This window comes from Oncorhynchus mykiss, chromosome 13 (assembly GCF_057628025.1).
Source record: "Oncorhynchus mykiss isolate SJ-2025 chromosome 13, ASM5762802v1, whole genome shotgun sequence".
NCBI classification, from domain to species: Eukaryota; Metazoa; Chordata; class Actinopteri; order Salmoniformes; family Salmonidae; genus Oncorhynchus; species Oncorhynchus mykiss.
The window spans coordinates 79,771,390-79,795,064 of record NC_143034.1 but is presented as its reverse complement, the minus strand read 5'-3'; the positions used below and the strand labels follow the sequence as shown (position 1 = coordinate 79,795,064).

Genomic DNA, 23,675 nt, shown 5'->3' with positions numbered 1-23,675 from the left:
ACCAAGTTCCCTAATGCTTTACTTATGGTAGGCTAACCAAGTTCCCTAATGCTTTACTTATAGTAGGCTAACCAAGTTCCCTAATGCTTTACTTATAGTAGGCTAACCAAGTTCCCTAATGCTTTACTTATAGTAGGCTAACCAAGTTCCCTAATGCTTTACTTATAGTAGGCTAACCAAGTTCCCTAATGCTTTACTTATAGTAGGCTAACCAAGTTCCCTAATGCTTTACTTATAGTAGGCTAACCAAGTTCCCTAATGCTTTACTTATGGTAGGCTAACCAAGTTCCCTAATGCTTTACTTATAGTAGGCTAACCAAGTTCCCTAATGCTTTACTTATAGTAGGCTAACCAAGTTCCCTAATGCTTTACTTATGGTAGGCTAACCAAGTTCCCTAATGCTTTACTTATAGTAGGCTAACCAAGTTCCCTAATGCTTTACTTATAGTAGGCTAACCAAGTTCCCTAATGCTTTACTTATAGTAGGCTAACCAAGTTCCCTAATGCTTTACTTATGGTAGGCTAACCAAGTTCCCTAATGCTTTACTTATAGTAGGCTAACCAAGTTCCCTAATGCTTTACTTATAGTAGGCTAACCAAGTTCCCTAATGCTTTACTTATAGTAGGCTAACCAAGTTCCCTAATGCTTTACTTATAGTAGGCTAACCAAGTTCCCTAATGCTTTACTTATAGTAGGCTAACCAAGTTCCCTAATGCTTTACTTATAGTAGGCTAACCAAGTTCCCTAATGCTTTACTTATAGTAGGCTAACCAAGTTCCCTAATGCTTTACTTATAGTAGGCTAACCAAGTTCCCTAATGCTTTACTTATAGTAGGCTAACCAAGTTCCCTAATGCTTTACTTATAGTAGGCTAACCAAGTTCCCTAATGCTTTACTTATAGTAGGCTAACCAAGTTCCCTAATGCTTTACTTATAGTAGGCTAACCAAGTTCCCTAATGCTTTACTTATAGTAGGCTAACCAAGTTCCCTAATGCTTTACTTATAGTAGGCTAACCAAGTTCCCTAATGCTTTACTTATAGTAGGATAACCAAGTTCCCTAATGCTTTACTTATAGTAGGCTAACCAAGTTCCCTAATGCTTTACTTATAGTAGGCTAACCAAGTTCCCTAATGCTTTACTTATAGTAGGCTAACCAAGTTCCCTAATGCTTTACTTATAGTAGGCTAACCAAGTTCCCTAATGCTTTACTTATAGTAGGCTAACCAAGTTCCTTAATGCTTTACTTATAGTAGGTGGGGATTTCAATTTGTATATGTTTATATTGACATTACACTGTTTATCTCTGATAATGGCCCTTACTGATCATAGAGCTGTTTATACTGACATTACACTGTTTATCTCTGATAATGGCCCTTACTGATCATAGAGCTGTTTATACTGGCATTACACTGTTTATCTCTGATAATGGCCCTTACTGACCATAGAGCTGTTTATACTGACATTACACTGTTTATCTCTGATAATGGCCCTGGCAGAGCATCCTATTGGAAGCTTAATAGCTCTAAATTAAAACATGAGTTGGTCCAGATGGAGATAAACAGGTTAGAAAATACCACTCTAAAAATAATACAATTCAGCAAAAAATATGACTGGTCTCATCACAGATGAACCCACATTAATCTCCATCTTCAGTTGCATCTTCTACAGTATTGTGAGGTGTCCTCATCTTCTACAGTATTGTGAGGTGTCCTCATCTTCTACAGTATTGTGAGGTGTCCTCATCTTCTACAGTATTGTGAGGTGTCCTCATCTTCTACAGTATTGTGAGGTGTCCTCATCTTCTACAGTATTGTGAGGTGTCCTCATCTTCTACAGTATCGTGAGGTGTCCGCATCTTCTACACTATTGTGAGGTGTCCTCATCTTCTACAGTATCGTGAGGTGTCCTCATCTTCTACAGTATTGTGAGGTGTCCTCATCTTCTACAGTATCGTGAGGTGTCCTCATCTTCTACAGTATTGTGAGGTGTCCTCATCTTCTACAGTATTGTGAGGTGTCCTCATCTTCTACAGTACTGTGAGGTGTCCTCATCTTCTACAGTATTGTGAGGTGTCCTCATCTTCTACAGTATTGTGAGGTGTCCTCATCTTCTACAGTATTGTGAGGTGTCCTCATCTTCTACAGTATTGTGAGGTGTCCTCATCTTCTACAGTATTGTGAGGTGTCCTCATCTTCTACAGTATTGTGAGGTGTCCTCATCTTCTACAGTATCGTGAGGTGTCCGCATCTTCTACACTATTGTGAGGTGTCCTCATCTTCTACAGTATCGTGAGGTGTCCTCATCTTCTACAGTATCGTGAGGTGTCCTCATCTTCTACAGTATTGTGAGGTGTCCTCATCTTCTACAGTATTGTGAGGTGTCCTCATCTTCTACAGTATCGTGAGGTGTCCGCATCTTCTACACTATTGTGAGGTGTCCTCATCTTCTACAGTATTGTGAGGTGTCCTCATCTTCTACAGTATCGTGAGGTGTCCTCATCTTCTACAGTATCGTGAGGTGTCCTCATCTTCTACAGTATTGTGAGGTGTCCTCATCTTCTATAGTATTGTGAGGTGTCCTCATCTTCTACAGTACTGTGAGGTGTCCTCATCTTCTACAGTATTGTGAGGTGTCCTCATCTTCTACAGTATTGTGAGGTGTCCTCATCTTCTACAGTATTGTGAGGTGTCCTCATCTTCTACAGTATTGTGAGGTGTCCTCATCTTCTACAGTATTGTGAGGTGTCCTCATCTTCTACAGTATTGTGAGGTGTCCTCATCTTCTACAGTATTGTGAGGTGTCCTCATCTTCTACACTATTGTGAGGTGTCCTCATCTTCTACAGTATCGTGAGGTGTCCTCATCTTCTACAGTATCGTGAGGTGTCCTCATCTTCTACAGTATTGTGAGGTGTCCTCATCTTCTACAGTATTGTGAGGTGTCCTCATCTTCTACAGTATCGTGAGGTGTCCGCATCTTCTACACTATTGTGAGGTGTCCTCATCTTCTACAGTATTGTGAGGTGTCCTCATCTTCTACAGTATCGTGAGGTGTCCTCATCTTCTACAGTATCGTGAGGTGTCCTCAACTCTTTGTTTTGATTGTCTGGGGGATGTGAAATCAGTTGGTGAGGCTGACAGGGAACAGTGTCATGACCCTGTTATAGTTGAACACATCATTTATTCTATTGAACAACTTAAAAATAATAAGTCTCCTGGGACTGATGGTATATCTGCTGAGTTTTACACAACTGTTTCCAGAACAGTTAGTCCCTTTTCTGTTGGTCTTTTCTGAATGCATTGTAAATAATGTTCTCCCTCCCAGTCTGACTCCAGGTCTGATTACATTGTAAATAATGCTCTCCCTCCCAGTCTGATTCCAGGTCTGATTACATTGTAAATAATGCTCTCCCTCCCAGTTTGACTCCAGGTCTGATTACATTGTAAATAATGCTCTCCCTCCCAGGTTGACTCCAGGTCTGATTACATTGTAAATAATGCTCTCCCTCCCAGGTTGACTCCAGGTCTGATTACATTGTAAATAATGCTCTCCCTCCCAGTCTGATTCCAGGTCTGATTACATTGTAAATAATGCTCTCCCTCCCAGTCTGACTCCAGGTCTGATTACATTGTAAATAATGCTCTCCCTCCCAGTCTGACTCCAGGTCTGATTACATTGTAAATACTGCTCTCCCTCCCAGTTTGACTCCAGGTCTGATTACATTGTAAATAATGCTCTCCCTCCCAGTCTGACTCCAGGTCTGATTACATTGTAAATAATGCTCTCCCTCCCAGTTTGACTCCAGGTCTGATTACATTGTAAATAATGCTCTCCCTCCCAGTCTGACTCCAGGTCTGATTACATTGTAAATAATGCTCTCCCTCCCAGTTTGACTCCAGGTCTGATTACATTGTAAATAATGCTCTCCCTCTCAGTCTGACTCCAGGTCTGATTACATTGTAAATAATGCTCTCCCTCTCAGTCTGACTCCAGGTCTGATTACATTGTAAATAATGCTCTCCCTCTCAGTTTGACTCCAGGTCTGATTACATTGTAAATAATGCTCTCCCTCCCAGTCTGACTCCAGGTCTGATTACATTGTAAATAATGCTCTCCCTCCCAGTCTGACTCCAGGTCTGATTACATTGTAAATAATGCTCTCCCTCCCAGGTTGACTCCAGGTCTGATTACATTGTAAATAATGCTCTCCCTCCCAGTTTGACTCCAGGTCTGATTACATTGTAAATAATGTTCTCCCTCCCAATCTGACTCCAGGTCTGATTACATTGTAAATAATGCTCTCCCTCCCAGGTTGACTCCAGGTCTGATTACATTGTAAATAATGCTCTCCCTCCCAGTTTGACAACAGGTCTGATGACATTGTAAATAATGCTCTCCCTCCCAGTCTGACTCCAGGTCTGATTACATTGTATGTGTGTGATAGACATATGTTACAGACTGTGTGAATCCCTCTATCTGCAATATTCCACTTAAGGAAAATGTAACATACCTTGGGATTACCATATCTAAGGATCAACTGAAAATAGGCTCATTCAATGTGTGTACTTATTATTGAAGAAAATAAACGAAAAGAAGTTGAAACCAATGGTTACAGAGGAATTTATCCTTGAAAGGTTGAGTGTTGCTTTCTAAAGATGAAGTTATTTCCAGATCTACTTCCAGATCTACTTCCAGATCTACTTCCAGATCTATTTCCAGATCTATTTCCAGATCTACTTATAGATCTACTTAGTTTTGAGATTATGCTGCAGGATTTAGAGGTAATTTGTAGTTTAGTACATTACTCTGCTTGACTGCTTATTGCATTGCTCCACACCACCACAAGGGGGAGTTAGAGCACTGACTATGCTCCTGGGTTCCAAGGCGCTAATTTGTCTAATATAGCTGACAGTGAATGAATGCTGATGTAGCTGACAGTGAATGAATGGGCTGATGTAGCTGACAGTGAATGAATGGGCTGATGTAGCTGACAGTGAATGAATGAATGGGCTGATGTAGCTGACAGTGAATGAATGGGCTGATGTAGCTGACAGTGAATGAATGGGCTGATGTAGCTGACAGTGAATGAATGAATGGGCTGATGTAGCTGACAGTGAATGAATGAATGGGCTGATGTAGCTGACAGTGAATGAATGAATGGGCTGATGTAGCTGACAGTGAATGAATGAATGGGCTGATGTAGCTGACAGTGAATGAATGAATGGGCTGATGTAGCTGACAGTGAATGAATGAATGGGCTGATGTAGCTGACAGTGAATGAATGGGCTGATGTAGCTGACAGTGAATGAATGGGCTGATGTAGCTGACAGTGAATGAATGGGCTGCATAAACCAAACAGAAACTGATAATTGTGCGCAACTTCAAAACTGTATTTCAATGAACTGAATGATGAGGATGAAGAAGGTGATTGAATTTAGAACAAGGTAAGGATTGCTATTCCTCTGTCCTGCACTTGTTTGTTCAGGAGAACTGTACCTGTGGGAAATGACAAACTGTTGTTCCACTGAGGTTGTGATTCTAAGAGAAACTAAAATGACCTGGTTGTCATGTATTATAGTCTCTAAAAGGAAACATATTACCACCGTCTCTTATTGTCCTTTCATAATGCATCCTGATTTACACAGTTATTATTATTAGATATTCTCACAGAACAGATTTGCACTAATGACAAATGCCCCTTAGATATGAATTCGGAGGGCAGAATGTTATATATTAAAGCATTAGACTAAATCACTAAAGGCGTCAGTCATACAGAAGTTGTTTGCAGCCCAGTCCCTACATCTTGACCACAAAATAGGGAAAGAGGTTGACCAGATGCTTTTCAACTTCATCTGGGAAAATCACACACATTATATAAGGACATCTGTCGTCCTGAACATTTTGTTGATTTTGCTATTAATAATACTTTAAAGATAAATTGGGAAAAACATTTCTTAAAGAATCCAACTTCATTGAGGAATTTCATCCCTCATTATATCTTCTCTCGTTTTGGTGACTTCAATTTTGTGTTACTTTGTAACTATAACACCGATAAGATTCCTACAACAGTATTCTTAGCGTGCTCATTAATATATATATATATATATATATATAAAAAATCCCGCATTGGTATTTCATTTGGAACAATAAGGATATTTTGTATAGAAACAAGTCTTCATTTTTGAAGAACTGGTTTAATAATCATATCCTGCTGGTAAGTCAACTTTTTAATGCAGAAGGATTGTTACTCAATTATGAGGATTTTTTTTATCTTGTTACAATATCCCTGTAACACCTAGAGAGTTCTCCATAGTCTCTGATGCTGTTCCATCTGGAACTCTCATGTTATTTAGATGTGTAACCAGACCTCACCTTGTTGACCTACCTTCGCTTAATCCAGTTGACTCTCCAATGGGGAAACTGTTTCTCTCCTTGCTCCCTCAGAACAACAGACCTGCTTTATTTCAAAGGGAGATTGTATCCATTCCTTATGTCACAACTTACTGGAATACATTTGCCAATAATATCTGTTGGAAAAAAGTCTGGTTATTACCATTTAAATACCTTCTTGTTAATTTGATTGCTTTTCTGATTTTCGTGACCAACATGAGCTTTGCATAATGCTATGCTAGGCTATCGATAAACTTACACAAATGCTTGTCTTGCTTTGGCTGTAAAGCATTTCAAAATCTGAGATGACAGGGTGATTAACAAAAGGCTAAGCTGTGTTTCAAAATATTTCACTTGTGATTTCATGAATATGAATATTTTCAAAGATTTTTTGTCCATTGCGTTATGCTAATTAGTGTAAGTTCATGACAATTGTCCCGGATCCGGGATGGGTAGTTCTATTAACAACCCCACCACTAGGAGATGTCCACATGGTCTGATAAACACTCCTAACAACCCCACCACTAGGAGGTGTCCACATGGTCTGATGAACACTCCTAACAACCCCACCACTAGGAGGTGTCCACATGGTCTGATAAACACTCCTAACAACCCACCACTAGGAGGTGTCAACATGGTCTGATAAACACTCCTAACAACCCCACCACTAGGAGGTGTCCATATGGTCTGATAAACACTCCTAACAACCCCACCACTAGGAGGTGTCCACATGGTCTGATAAACACTCCTAACAACCCCACCACTAGGAGGTGTCCACATGGTCTGATTAACACTCCTAACAACCCCACAACTAGGAGGTGTCCACATGGTCTAATAAACACTCCTAACAACCAGACCACTAGGAGGTGTCCACATGGTCTAATAAACACTCCTAACAACCACACCACTAGGAGGTGTCCACATGGTCTGATAAACACTCCTAACAACCAGACCACTAGGAGGTGTCCACATGTTCTGATAAACACTCCTAACAACCCCACCACTAGGAGGTGTCCACATGGTCTGATAAACACTCCTAACAACCAGACCACTAGGAGGTGTCCACATGGTCTGATTAACACTCCTAACAACCAGACCACTAGGAGGTGTCCACATGTTCTGATAAACACTCCTAACAACCAGACCACTAGGAGGTGTCCACATGGTCTGATGAACACTCCTAACAACCCCACCACTAGGAGGTGTCCACATGGTCTGATAAACACTCCTAACAACCAGACCACTAGGAGGTGTCCACATGTTCTGATAAACACTCCTAACAACCCCACCACTAGGAGGTGTCCACATGGTCTGATAAACACTCCTAACAACCAGACCACTAGGAGGTGTCCACATGGTCTGATAAACACTCCTAACAACCAGACCACTAGGAGGTGTCCACATGTTCTGATAAACACTCCTAACAACCCACCACTAGGAGGTGTCCACATGGTCTGATAAACACTCCTAACAACCAGACCACTAGGAGGTGTCCACATGGTCTGATAAACACTCCTAACAACCAGACCACTAGGAGGTGTCCACATGGTCTGATAAACACTCCTAACAACCCACCACTAGGAGGTGTCCACATGGTCTGATAAACACTCCTAACAACCCCACCACTAGGAGGTGTCTACATGGTCTGATAAACACTCCTAACAACCAGACCACTAGGAGGTGTCCACATGTTCTGATAAACACTCCTAACAACCCACCACTAGGAGGTGTCCACATGGTCTGATTAACACTCCTAACAACCACACCACTAGGAGGTGTCCATATGGTCTGATAAACACTCCTAACAACCAGACCACTAGGAGGTGTCCATATGGTCTGATAAACACTCCTAACAACCAGACCACTAGGAGGTGTCCATATGGTCTGATAAACACTCCTAACAACCAGACCACTAGGAGGTGTCCATATGGTCTGATAAACACTCCTAACAACCAGACCACTAGGAGGTGTCCACATGGTCTGATAAGCACTCCTAACAACCAGACCACTAGGAGGTGTCCACATGTTCTGATAAACACTCCTAACAACCAGACCACTAGAAGGGTGTCCACATGGTCTGAGAAAAACTCCTAACAACCAGACCACTAGGGGGTGTCCACATGGTCTGATAAACACTCCTAACAACCAGACCACTAGGGGGTGTCCACTTGGTCTGATAAACACTCCTAACAACCAGACCACTAGGGGGTGTCCACATGGTCTGATTAACACTCCTAACAACCAGACCACTAGGGGGTGTCCACATGGTCTGATAAACACTCCTAACAACCAGACCACTAGGGGGTGTCCACATGGTCTGATAAACACTCCTAACAACCCCACCACTAGGAGGTGTCCACATGGTCCTAAAGCACACCATTGCTTCGTTTATTATCACATTCTAATAATCAAACTGGTGGAGACAAATATGAACCGGTATAGTGTGGTCAGATTGCTTGCGATTAGAGTGTTGGGCCAGTAACCGAAAGGTCACTGGTTCGAATACCCAAGCCGTCAAGGTGAAAATCTGTCTATGTGCCGTTAAGCAAGGCACTTAACCCTATTTTGCTCTAGGGGAACCGTACTACTATGGTTGACCCTGTAAAACAACACTTTTCACTGCATGTGACAATAAAACATTACAATTCTTTCTCAATTACAACATTTAGTTTAACAATGTTGGTTATAAACCTTGTTGACATTCATCCAATGACACCTTGACTTGCATTACATTCTCACTGCAGAAAAACATCCTCATGTTATTGACCAACCAGAAATGTCACATATCTGTTTGACAGTAACCCTGGATGAGGAATGTGTGAACTATCTTGTCATCTCTTTGGGTAACCACATTGGAACATTCTAGTCTTTAAGGACATGAACTGGCAGAACAGGTTTCAGCAAAGTATGGAGTCAATGTTTTCAGGAAGGTGTAACCATGACGATAGGAAAGACAGGAGGTAGACTAAACTGCAAGGGAAGCCACCTGAACTACTGTCCTACAAAGACAAACAGCATCTACACAAACAGCCACCTAAACTACTGTCCTACAAAGACAAACAGCATCTACACAAACAGCCACCTGAACTACTGTCCTACAAAGACAAACAGCGTCCTGAACTACTGTCCTACAGAGACAAACAGCATCTACACAAACAACCACCTGAACTACTGTCCTACAGAGACAAACAGCATCTACAAAAACAGCCACCTGAACTACTGTCCTACAAAGACAAACAGCATCTACACAAACAGCCACCTGAACTACTGTCCTACAATGACAAACAGTATCTACACAAACAGCCACCTGAACTACTGTCCTACAAAGACAAACAGCATCTACACAATCAGCCACCTGAACTACTGTCCTACAGAGACAAACAGCATCAACGCAAACAACCACCTGAACTACTGTCCTACAAAGACAAACATCACCTACACAATCAGCCACTTGAACTACTGTCCTACAGAGACAAACAGCCACCTGAACTACTGTCCTACAGAGACAAACAGCATCTACACAATCAGCCACCTGAACTACTGTCCTACAAAGACAAACAGCCACCTGAACTACTGTCCTACAAAGACAAACAGCCACCTGATCTACTGTCCAACAAAGACAAACAACATCTACACAAACAGCCACCTGAACTACTGTCCTACAAAGACAAACAGCCACCTGAACTACTGTCCTACAAAGACAAACAGCCACCTGATCTACTGTCCAACAAAGACAAACAACATCTACACAAACAGCCACCTGAACTACTGTCCTACAGAGACAAACAGCCACCTGAACTACTGTCCTACAGAGACAAACAGCATCTACAAAAACAGCCACCTGAACTACTGTCCTACAAAGGCAAACAGCATCTACACAAACAGCCACCTGAACTACTGTCCTACAATGACAAACAGTATCTACACAAACAGCCACCTGAACTACTGTCCTACAAAGACAAACAGCATCTACACAATCAGCCACCTGAACTACTGTCCTACAGAGACAAACAGCATCAACGCAAACAACCACCTGAACTACTGTCCTACAAAGACAAACATCACCTACACAATCAGCCACCTGAACTACTGTCCTACAGAGACAAACAGCCACCTGAACTACTGTCCTACAGAGACAAACAGCATCTACACAATCAGCCACCTAAACTACTGTCCTACAAAGACAAACAGCCACCTGAACTACTGTCCTACAAAGACAAAGAGCATCTACACAAACAGCCACCTGATCTACTGTCCAACAAAGACAAACAGCCACCTGAACTACTGTCCAACAAAGACAAACAACATCTACACAAACAGCCACCTGAACTTCTGTCCTACAAAGACAAACAGCCACCTGAACTACTGTCCTACAAAGACAAACAGCCACCTGATCTACTGTCCAACAAAGACAAACAACATCTACACAAACAGCCACCTGAACTACTGTCCTACAGAGACAAACAGCCACCTGAACTACTGTCCTACAGAGACAAACAGCCACCTGAACTACTGTCCTACAGAGACAAACAGCCACCTGATCTACTGTCCAACAAAGACAAAGATCATCTACACAAACAGCCACCTGAACTACTGTCCTACAAAGACAAACAGCCACCTGAACTACTGTCCTACAGAGACAAACAGCATCTACACAAACAGCCACCTGAACTACTGTCCTACAAAGACAAACAGCCACCTGAACTACTGTCCTACAAAGACAAACAGCATCTACACAAACAGCCACCTGAACTACTGTCCTACAGAGACAAACAGCCACCTGAACTACTGTCCTACAGAGACAAACAGCCACCTGAACTACTGTCCTACAAAGACAAACAGCCACCTGAACTACTGTCCTACAAAGACAAACAGCCACCTGAACTACTGTCCTACAGAGACAAACAGCATCTACACAAACAGCCACCTGAACTACTGTCCTACAGAGACAAACAGCCACCTGATCTACTGTCCTACAGAGACAAACAGCCACCTGAACTACTGCCCTACAAAGACAAACAGCCACCTGAACTACTGTCCTACAAAGACAAACAGCATCTACACAAACAGCCACCTGAACTACTGTCCTACAGAGACAAACAGCCACCTGAACTACTGTCCTACAGAGACAAACAGCCACCTGAACTACTGTCCTACAAAGACAAACAGCCACCTGAACTACTGTCCTGCAAAGACAAACAGCATCTACACAAACAGCCACCTGAACTACTGTCCTACAGAGACAAACAGCCACCTGAACTACTGTCCTACAGAGACAAACAGACACCTGAACTACTGTCCTACAGAGACAAACAGCCACCTGAACTACTGTCCTACAAAGACAAACAGCCACCTGAACTACTGTCCTGCAAAGACAAACAGCATCTACACAAACAGCCACATTAACTACTGTCCTACAAAGACAAACAGCATCTACACAAATAGGGAATCTGAGAAAAATGGCTTTAAAGTTTGTTTTCTAGTCCATGCATATTAACCATGACCACTGATCTGACCTATGACCCCTAAGTACTGATACTACACTCTGCCTTGGTCTGACCTATGACCCCTAAGTACTGATACTACACTCTGCCTTGGTATGACCTTAAACAGCTGTCTGGGTAATGAAACAGCAAAGTGTAGCATCTAGAAATCTAAATGTGTTGATCCAGATTTATTGTTGTTTTTCTGTTTGATGCAAAGAGTTTGAGTTCTAACTACATTCCAACTGTATTTAATGGTGTTATGTAGTTGTGTTGTCATGTTGTGAATGTTGTATTGTAGCAGGCCTAACCCTCAACATTTTCTGGTGATGGAGTGAGACACAGACAAGACACAGACACAGCAACATAATAGGATATGATGGAGAGAGACACCAGACAAGACACAGACACAGCAACAGAATAGGATATGATGGAGAGAGAAACCAGACAAGACACAGAGACAGCAACAGACTACACAGAGAAAGTGATGGAGAGAGACAGAGTTTCAGACAGTTGTAGAATGTATTCCAAAGAATACTGTAAAGAGAGAGGGAGAGAGAACAGGCAGAACCTGATATGTAAATGAGCAGAGCAAATGAAAGTAACTTTTGACGGCCTGATGATCATCCAGACTCTGTTTCTATTGAGAGATAAAAGGTAAGACGACGATTGTTATGTGTATTCATATAGTTGATGATATTGTTATGTGTATTAATTTAGTTGACGATATTGTTATGTGTATTCATATAGTTGATGATATTGTTATGTGTATTCATATAGTTGATGATATTGTTGTGTGTATTCATATAGTTGATGATATTGTTATGTGTATTCATATAGTTGATGATATTGTTATGTGTATTCATATAGTAGATGATATTGTTGGTGGAAGTGTTATAATAGTCCTACTCTCCTTAAAATGTTTTCGATATAAATTAGATGCGTGGGGTGAATTTGTTCTGTGCCCATCTGTGTGCCCCAAGGTGATCACTCCTTCACTATCTAGAATCTAAAAGGGTTCTTTGGCTGTCCCCATAGGAGAACCCTTTGTAGAACCCTTTGGGTTCCATGAAGAACCCTTTCCACAGAGGGTTCTACATAGAAGCCAGGATAATTCTACCGGGAACCCAAAATAATCTCCTATGGGGACAGCCAGAGGACCTGTTTGGAACCCTTTATTCTAAGAGTGTACTGTATCATAGGTCTATATAGACCAGGGTGATCTCCTACTGTATCATAGGTCTATAGACCAGGGTGATCTCCTACTGTATCATAGGTCTATAGACCAGGGTGATCTCCTACTGTATCATAGGTCTATAGACCAGGGTGATCTCCTACTGTATCATAGGTCTATAGACCAGGGTGATCTCCTACTGTATCATAGGTCTATAGACCAGGGTGATCTCCTACTGTATCATAGGTCTGTAGACCAGGGTGATCTCCTACTGTATCATAGGTCTATAGACTTGTCTTCTCAAAACAGACTTAAAACACAACGAGCAACAAACAAACATGTTCTCTTTCTAATCTGCTGTTAATGCTTTTCACTGAGGAAGGTTTGTTGTGTGTGAGAGACAAATAAAAATTTTAGTAAGCCTAACAACAAATTACACTTCCTCAAAACAGGTTGTGTCTATTCATTAGTGCCCATCGTAGCAAAACATTTGGCAACAGAAACCATTCAGGTCACGTTGTACAGTTTTAGCCTACGACTCGCCTTGATTATACCTGCCTGATGCTGAAACCTGATTGTAGCCTGAGGGGTAAACTATGATACAGGCTTGATATACTGGTTTTCTGAAGCTAACTAGATTCAGTTAGTTTCACATTCCAGCTAAGGCCTCATACATCAGAATATACAGAGTGCTAGTCAACAGGAAGGTGCTCTCTCAGCAGAACAGAAAATATCTCAATGACTTGACATGTTCTGGTTGTGAATTCAGGCTACAAGGGGAGAATCCTGACACTAATACTGGGTTAACCCTATTTATAATGATACTTGTTACGGTGAGTGAATGAGGACCCAAAAGCGAATTAACTTAAACAGAGCTTCTTTAATAACCAAACATAGGTAGGCTCAGATAGACCGGCAGATTCCGACAGGACAGGACAAGGTTACAGCAAACATGACGATAGTCTGGTTCAGGCATGAAACACAACAAACAAGAATCCGACAAGGACAGGAACAAAAACAGAGAGAGATATAGGGGACTAATCAGAGGGAAAAGGGGAACAGGTGGGAGAAGGGGTGACGAGGTAGTCAAGAGGAGACAAGGAACAGCTGGGGGAAAGCGGGGGAGAAAAGGTAACCTAATACGACCAGCAGAGGGAGACAGGGTGAAAGGAAAGGACAGAAAGACACAACATGACAATACATGACAGTACCCCCCCACTCACCGAGCGCCTCCTGGCGCACTCGAGGAGGAAACCTGGCGGCAACGGAGGAAATCCTCGATCAGCGCACGGTCCAGCACGTCCCGAGAGGGAACCCAACTCCTCTCCTCAGGACCGTACCCCTCCCAATCAACGAGGTACTGGTGACCACGGCCCCGAGGACGCATGTCCAAAATCCTGCGGACCCTGTAGATGGGTGCGCCCTCGACAAGGATGGGGGGGGGGGGGGGAAGACGAGCGGGGGCGCGAAGAACGGGCTTAATACAGGAGACATGGAAGACCGGGTGGACGCGACGAAGGTATCGCGGAAGAAGAAGTCGAACTGCGACAGGATTAATGACCCGAGAAATACGGAACGGACCAATGAACCGCGGGGTCAACTTGCGAGAAGCCGTCTTAAGGGGAAGGTTCTGAGTGGAGAGCCAAACTCTCTGACCGCGACAATATCTAGGACTCTTAGTTCTACGCTTATTAGCAGCCCTCACAGTCTGCGTCCTATAACGGCAAAGTGCAGACCTGACCCTCTTCCAGGTGCGCTCGCAACGTTGGACAAAAGCCTGAGCGGAGGGGACGCTGGACTCGGCGAACTGAGATGAGAACAGCGGAGGCTGGTACCCGAGGCTACTCTGAAAAGGAGATAGCCCGGTCGCAGACGAAGGAAGCGAGTTGTGGGCGTATTCTGCCCAGGGGAGCTGTTCTGACCAAGACGCAGGGTTGCGAAAAGAAAGACTGCGTAAGATGCGACCAATAGTCTGATTGGCCCGTTCTGCTTGACCGTTAGACTGGGGGTGAAAGCCGGAAGAGAGACTGACGGAAGCCCCAATCAAACGGCAAAACTCCCTCCAAAATTGAGACGTGAATTGCGGACCTCTGTCCGAAACGACGTCTGACGGAAGGCCATGAATTCTGAAAACATTCTCGATGATGATTTGTGCCGTCTCTTTAGCAGAAGGAAGCTTAGCAAGGGGAATGAAATGAGCCGCCTTAGAGAACCTATCGACAACCGTAAGAATAACAGTCTTCCCCGCTGACGAAGGCAGTCCGGTGACAAAATCTAAGGCGATGTGAGACCACGGTCGAGAGGGAATGGGAAGCGGCCTGAGACGGCCGGCAGGAGGGGAGTTACCGGACTTAGTCTGCGCGCAGACCGAACAAGCAGCCACGAAACGACGCGTGTCATGCTCCCGGGTGGGCCACCAAAAACGCTGGCGAATGGAAGCAAGCGTACCCCGAACGCCAGGGTGGCCGGCTAACTTGGCAGAGTGAGCCCACTGAAGAACGGCCAGACGAGTAGGAACGGGAACGAAAAGAAGGTTCCTAGGACAAGCGCGCGGCGACGGAGTGTGAGTGAGCGCTTGCTTTACCTGCCTCTCAATTCCCCAGACAGTCAACCCGACAACACGCCCCTCAGGGAGAATCCCCTCGGGGTCAGTGGAGGCTACTGAAGAACTGAAGAGACGAGATAAAGCATCAGGCTTGGTGTTCTTAGAGCCCGGACGATAAGAAATCACGAACTCGAAACGAGCGAAAAACAGCGCCCAACGCGCCTGACGCGCATTAAGTCGTTTGGCAGAACGGATGTACTCAAGGTTCCTATGGTCAGTCCAAACGACAAAAGGAACGGTCGCCCCCTCCAACCACTGTCGCCATTCGCCTAGGGCTAACCGGATGGCGAGCAGTTCGCGGTTTCCCACATCATAGTTACGTTCCGACGGCGACAGGCGATGAGAAAAATACGCGCATGGGTGGACCTTGTCGTCAGAGAGGGAGCGCTGAGAAAGAATGGCTCCCACGCCCACCTCTGACGCGTCAACCTCGACAACGAACTGTCTAGAGACGTCAGGTGTAACAAGGATAGGAGCGGATGTAAAACGATTCTTGAGGAGATCAAAAGCTCCCTGGGCGGAAACGGACCACTTAAAGCACGTCTTGACAGAAGTAAGGGCTGTGAGAGGAGCTGCCACCTGACCGAAATTACGGATGAAACGACGATAGAAGTTCGCGAAGCCGAGAAAGCGCTGCAGCTCGACGCGTGACTTAGGGGCGGGCCAATCAATGACAGCTTGGACCTTAGCGGGATCCATCTTAATGCCTTCAGCGGAAATAACAGAACCGAGAAATGTGACGGAGGAGGCATGAAAAGTGCACTTCTCAGCCTTCACAAAAAGACAATTCTCTAAAAGGCGCTGGAGGACACGTCGAACGTGCTGAAGATGAATCTGGAGTGACGGTGAAAAAATCAGGATATCGTCAAGGTAAACGAAAACAAAGATGTTCAGCATGTCTCTCAGGACATCATTGACTAATGCCTGAAAGACAGCTGGAGCGTTAGCGAGGCCGAAAGGAAGAACCCGGTATTCAAAGTGCCCTAACGGAGTGTTAAACGCCGTCTTCCACTCGTCCCCCTCCCTGATGCGCACGAGATGGTAAGCGTTACGAAGGTCCAACTTAGTGAAAAACCTGGCTCCCTGCAGGATCTCGAAGGCTGAAGACATAAGAGGAAGCGGATAACGATTCTTAACTGTTATGTCATTCAGCCCTCGATAATCTATGCAGGGGCGCAGAGACCCGTCCTTCTTCTTGACAAAAAAAAACCCCGCTCCGGCGGGAGAGGAGGAGGGGACTATGGTACCGGCGTCAAGAGCTACAGACAAATAATCCTCGAGAGCCTTACGTTCGGGAGCCGACAGAGAGTATAGCCTACCCCGGGGGGGAGTGGTTCCCGGAAGGAGATCAATACTACAATCATACGACCGGTGTGGAGGAAGAGAGGTGGCCCTGGACCGACTGAACACCGTGCGCAGATCGTGATATTCCTCCGGCACCCCTGTCAAATCACCAGGCTCCTCCTGTGAAGAAGAGACAGAGGAAACAGGAGGGATAGCAGACATTAAACATTTCACATGACAAGAGACGTTCCAGGAGAGGATAGAATTACTAGACCAATTAATGGAAGGATTATGACAAACTAGCCAGGGATGGCCCAAAACAACAGGTGTAAAAGGTGAACGAAAAATCAAAAAAGAAATGGTTTCGCTATGATTACCAGAAACAGTGAGGGTTAAAGGTAGCGTCTCACGCTGAATCCTGGGGAGAGGACTACCATCCAGGGCGAACAAGGCCGTGGACTCCCTTAACTGTCTGAGAGGAATGTCATGTTCCCGAGCCCAGGTCTCGTCCATAAAACAGCCCTCCGCCCCAGAGTCTATTAAGGCACTGCAGGAAGCTGACGAACCGGTCCAGCGTAGATGGACCGACAAGGTAGTGCAGGATCTTGAAGGAGAGACAGGAGTAGTAGCGCTCACCAGTAGCCCTCCGCTTACTGATGAGCTCTGGCTTTTACTGGACATGAAGTGACAAAATGACCAGCAGAACCGCAATAGAGACAGAGGCGGTTGGTGATTCTCCGTTCCCTCTCCTTAGTCGAGATGCGGATACCTCCCAGCTGCATAGGCTCAGCTCCCGAGCCGGCAGAGGAAGATGGTAGTGATGCGGAGAGGGGGGCAACGGAGAACGCAAGCTCCTTTCCACGAGCTCGGTGACGAAGATCAACCCGTCGCTCAATGCGAATAGCGAGTTCAATCAAGGAATCCACGCTGGAAGGAACCTCCCGGGAGAGAATCTCATCCTTTACCTCTGCGCGGAGACCCTCCAGAAGACGAGCGAGCAAAGCCGGCTCGTTCCAGCCACTGGAGGCAGCAAGAGTGCGAAACTCAATAGAGTAGTCTGTTATGGATCGATTGCCTTGACATAGGGAAGACAGGGCCCTGGAAGCCTCCTCCCCAAAAACAGATCGATCAAAAACCTGTATCATCTCCTCCTTAAAGTCCTGATACTGGTTAGTACACTCAGCCCTTGCCTCCCAGATTGCCGTGCCCCACTCACGAGCCCGTCCAGTAAGGAGAGATATGACGTAGGCGACACGAGCAGTGCTCCTGGCGTAAGTGTTGGGCTGGAGAGAAAACACAATATCACACTGGGTGAGGAACGAGCGGCATTCAGTGGGCTCCCCAGAGTAACACGGCGGGTTATTGATTCTGGGCTCCGGAGATTCGAAAGCCCTGGAAGTGGCCGGTGGATCGAGGCGGAGATGGTGAACCTGTTCTGTGAGGTTGGAGACTTGGGTGGCCAGGGTCTCAACGGCATGTCGAGCAGCAGACAATTCCTGCTCGTGTCTGCCTAGCATCGCTCCCTGGATCTCGACGGCTGAGTGGAGAGGATCCGAAGTCGCTGGGTCCATTCTTGGTCGGATTCTTCTGTTACGATGAGTGAATGAGGACCCAAAAGCGAATTAACTTAAACAGAGCTTCTTTAATAACCAAACATAGGTAGGCTCAGATAGACCGGCAGATTCCGACAGGACAGGACAAGGTTACAGCAAACATGACGATAGTCTGGTTCAGGCATGAAACACAACAAACAAGAATCCGACAAGGACAGGAACAAAAACAGAGAGAGATATAGGGGACTAATCAGAGGGAAAAGGGGAACAGGTGGGAGAAGGGGTGACGAGGTAGTCAAGAGGAGACAAGGAACAGCTGGGGGAAAGCGGGGGAGAAAAGGTAACCTAATACGACCAGCAGAGGGAGACAGGGTGAAAGGAAAGGACAGAAAGACACAACATGACAATACATGACAATACTGGGTTAACTTTGTTTATACTGATACTGGGTTAACCCTATTTATACTGATACTGGGTTAACACTATTGATACTAATACTGGGTTAACCCTATTTATACTGATACTGGCCACTATTTATACTAATACTGGGTTAACCCTGTTTATACTGATACTGGGGTAACATTATTGATACTGATACTGGGTTAACACTATTTATACTGATACTGGGTTAACACTATTGATAATCATACTGGGTTAACCCTGTTTATACTGATACTGGGTTAACACTATTGATACTGATACTGGGTTAACCCTATTTATACTGATACTGGGTTAACACTATTTATACTGATACTGGGTTAACACTGTTTATACTGATACTGGGTTAACACTATTTACACTGATACTGGGTTAACCCTATTTATACTGAAACTGGGTTAACCCTATTTATACTGATACTGGGTAACACTATTTATACTGATACTGGGTTAACACTATTTATACTGATACTGGGTTAACCCTGTTTATACAGATACTAGGTTAACCCTGTTTATAATGATACTGATACTGGGTTAACACTATTGATACTAATACTGGGTTAACTCTATTTATACTGATACTGGCCACTATTTATACTAATACTGGGTTAACCCTATTTATACTGATACTGGCTTAACACTATTGATACTGATACTGGGTTAACACTATTTATACTGATACTGGGTTAACACTATTTATACTGATACTGATACTGGGTTAACACTATTTATACTGATACTGGGTTAACCCTATTTATACTGATACTGGGTAACACTATTTATACCAATACTGGGTTAACACTATTTATAATGATACTGGGTTAACATTGTTTATACTGATACTTGGTTAACACTATTGATACTGATACTGGGTTAACACTATTTATAGTGATACTGGGTTAACACTATTTACACTGATACTGGGTTAACACTATTTACACTGATACTGGGTTAACACTATTGATACTGGGTTAACACTATTTATACTGATACTGGGTTAACACTATTTATACTGATACTGGGTTAACCATGTTTATACAGATACTAGGTTAACCCTGTTTATACTGATACTGATACTGGGTTAACACTATTGATACTAATACTGGGTTAACCCTATTTATACTGATACTGGCCACTATTTATACTAATACTGGGTTAACTCTGTTTATACTGATACTGGGTTAACACTATTGATACTGATACTGGGTTAACACTATTTATACTGATACTGGGTTAACACTATTTATACTGATACTGATACTGGGTTAACACTATTTATACTGATACTGGGTTAACACTATTTATACTGATACTATGTTAACCCTATTCATACTGATACTGGGTTAACCCTATTTATACTGATACTGGGTAACACTATTTATACCAATACTGGTTTAACACTATTTATAATGATACTGGGTTAACATTGTTTATACTGATACTTGGTTAACACTATTGATACTGATACTGGGTTAACACTATTTATAGTGATACTGGGTTAAGACTATTTACACTGATACTGGGTTAACACTATTTATACTGATACTATGTTAACCCTATTCATACTGATACTGGGTTAACCCTATTTATACTGATACTGGGTAACACTATTTATACCAATACTGGTTTAACACTATTTATAATGATACTGGGTTAACATTGTTTATACTGATTCTTGGTTAACACTATTGATACTGATACTGGGTTAACACTATTTATAGTGATACTGGGTTAACACTATTTACACTGATACTGGGTTAACACTATTTACACTGATACTGGGTTAACACTATTGATACTGGCTTAACACTATTTATACTGATACTGGGTTAACACTATTTATTCTGAGACTGGGTTAACCCTATTTATACTGATACTGGGTTAACACTATTTATACTGATACTGGGTTAACCCTGTTTATACTGATACTGGGTTAACACTATTTATACTGATACTGGGTTAACCCTGTTTATACTGATACTGGGTTAACCCTATTTATACTGATACTGGGTTAACACTATTTATACTGATACTGGGTTAACCCTGTTTATACTGATACTAGGTTAACCCTGTTTATACTGATACTGATACTGGGTTAACACTATTGATACTAATACTGGGTTAACCCTATTTATACTGATACTGGCCACTATTTATACTAATACTGGGTTAACCCTGTTTATACTGATACTGGGTTAACACTATTGATACTGATACTGGCTTAACACTATTTATACTGATACTGGGTTAACACTATTTATTCTGATACTGGGTTAACCCTATTTATACTGATACTGGGTAACCCTATTTATACCAATACTGGGTTAACACTATATATACTGATACTGGGTAACACTGTTTATACTGATACTGGGTTAACACTATTGATACTGATACTGGGTTAACACTATTTATATTGATACTGGGTTAACACTATTTACACTGATACTGGGTTAACACTATTGATACTGGGTTAACACTATTTATACTGATACTGGGTTAACACTATTTATACTGATACTGGGTTAACTCTATTTATACTGATACTGGGTTAACACTATTTATACTGATACTGGGTTAACACTATTGATACTGGGTTAACACTATTGATACTGGGTTAACACTATTTATACTGATACTGGGTTAACCCTATTCATCCTGATACTGGGTTAACACTATTTATACTGATACTGGGTTAACGCTATTGATACTGATACTGGGTTAACACTATTTTAATTTGAGTCAGTTTACTACAGCAGGAAAATATTCCTGCAAAAACAGGAAATGTGAATTATTATGTGAATTATAATTATTGGACATTATTGTAGGGGTTGATACATTTTTCGAAAGGAAAACTCAAGTCTGAGATTTCTAAATTGAAATTACAAACTTCAGAAGCCTTTTTAAACCTCAAATACAAGTTGATATGATAAGGTTAGGTCAAGTTGATATGGTGCTGGTGGTGCTGGACCGTTACAAATACAGTACAAGTTGATATGTTGCTGCAGGTGATGGACAGTTACAAATACACTACAAGTTGATATGGTGCTGGTGGTGATGGACAGTTACAAATACACTACAAGTTGATATGGTGCTGCAGGTGATGGACAGTTACAAATACACTACAAGTTGATATGGTGCTGGTGGTGATGGACAGTTACAAATACACTACAAGTTGATATGGTGCTGGTGGTGATGGACAGTTACAAATACACTACAAGTTGATATGGTGCTGCTAGTGATGGACAGTTACAAATACACTACAAGTTGATATGGTGCTGCAGGTGATGGACAGTTACAAATACACTACAAGTTGATATGGTGCTGGACAGTTACAAATACACTACAAGTTGATATGGTGCTGCTAGTGATGGACAGTTACAAATACACTACAAGTTGATATGGTGCTGGTGGTGATGGACAGTTACAAATACACTACAAGTTGATATGGTGCTGGTGGTGATGGACAGTTACAAATACACTACAAGTTGATATGGTGCAGGTGATGGACAGTTACAAATACACTACAAGTTGATATGGTGCTGCTAGTGATGGACAGTTACAAATACACTACAAGTTGATATGGTGCTGCAGGTGATGGACAGTTACAAATACACTACAAGTTGATATGGTGCAGGTGATGCACAGTTACAAATACACTACAAGTTGATATGGTGCTGGACAGTTACAAATACACTACAAGTTGATATGGTGCTGCTGGTGATGCACAGTTACAAATACACTACAAGTTGATATGGTGCTGCTAGTGATGGACAGTTACAAATACACTACAAGTTGATATGGTGCTGCTAGTGATGGACAGTTACAAATACACTACAAGTTGATATGGTGCAGGTGATGCACAGTTACAAATACACTACAAGTTGATATGGTGCTGCTGGTGATGCACAGTTAAAAATACACTACAAGTTGATATGGTGATGGACAGTTACAAATACACTACAAGTTGATATGGTGCAGGTGATGGACCGTTACAAATACACTACAAGTTGATATGTTGCTGCAGGTGATGCACAGTTACAAATACACTACAAGTTGATATGGTGCTGGTGGTGATGGACAGTTACAAATACACTACAAGTTGATATGGTGCAGGTGATGGACAGTTACAAATACACTACAAGTTGATATGGTGCTGGTGGTGATGGACAGTTACAAATACACTACAAGTTGATATGGTGCAGGTGATGGACAGTTACAAATACACTACAAGTTGATATGGTGCTGGTGGTGATGGACAGTTACAAATACACTACAAGTTGATATGGTGCAGGTGATGGACAGTTACAAATACACTACAAGTTGATATGGTGCTGGTGGTGATGGACAGTTACAAATACACTACAAGTTGATATGGTGCTGGTGGTGATGGACAGTTACAAATACACTACAAGTTGATATGGTGCAGGTGATGCACAGTTACAAATACACTACAAGTTGATATGGTGCTGGTGGTGATGGACAGTTACAAATACACTACAAGTTGATATGGTGCTGCTAGTGATGGACAGTTACAAATACACTACAAGTTGATATGGTGCTGCAGGTGATGGACAGTTACAAATACACTACAAGTTGATATGGTGCTGCTAGTGATGGACAGTTACAAATACACTACAAGTTGATATGGTGCTGCTAGTGATGGACAGTTACAAATACACTACAAGTTGATATGGTGCTGCAGGTGATGGACAGTTACAAATACACTACAAGTTGATATGGTGCT

At 42.9% G+C, this 23,675-nt stretch overlaps 1 protein-coding gene across 1 annotated transcript in view; it reads left to right on the top strand.

Moving 5' to 3' along the window:
* The first annotated feature begins 12,425 nt into the window (after positions 1-12,425).
* Positions 12,426-23,675, top strand: part of LOC110518098 (NLR family CARD domain-containing protein 3-like) — a 55,480-nt gene continuing 44,230 nt past the window's right edge. The window contains exon 1 of the mRNA XM_090197853.1: positions 12,426-12,532. The gene's annotated coding sequence lies outside the window, so the exon portion shown is untranslated. The remainder of the gene's footprint in view (positions 12,533-23,675) is intronic.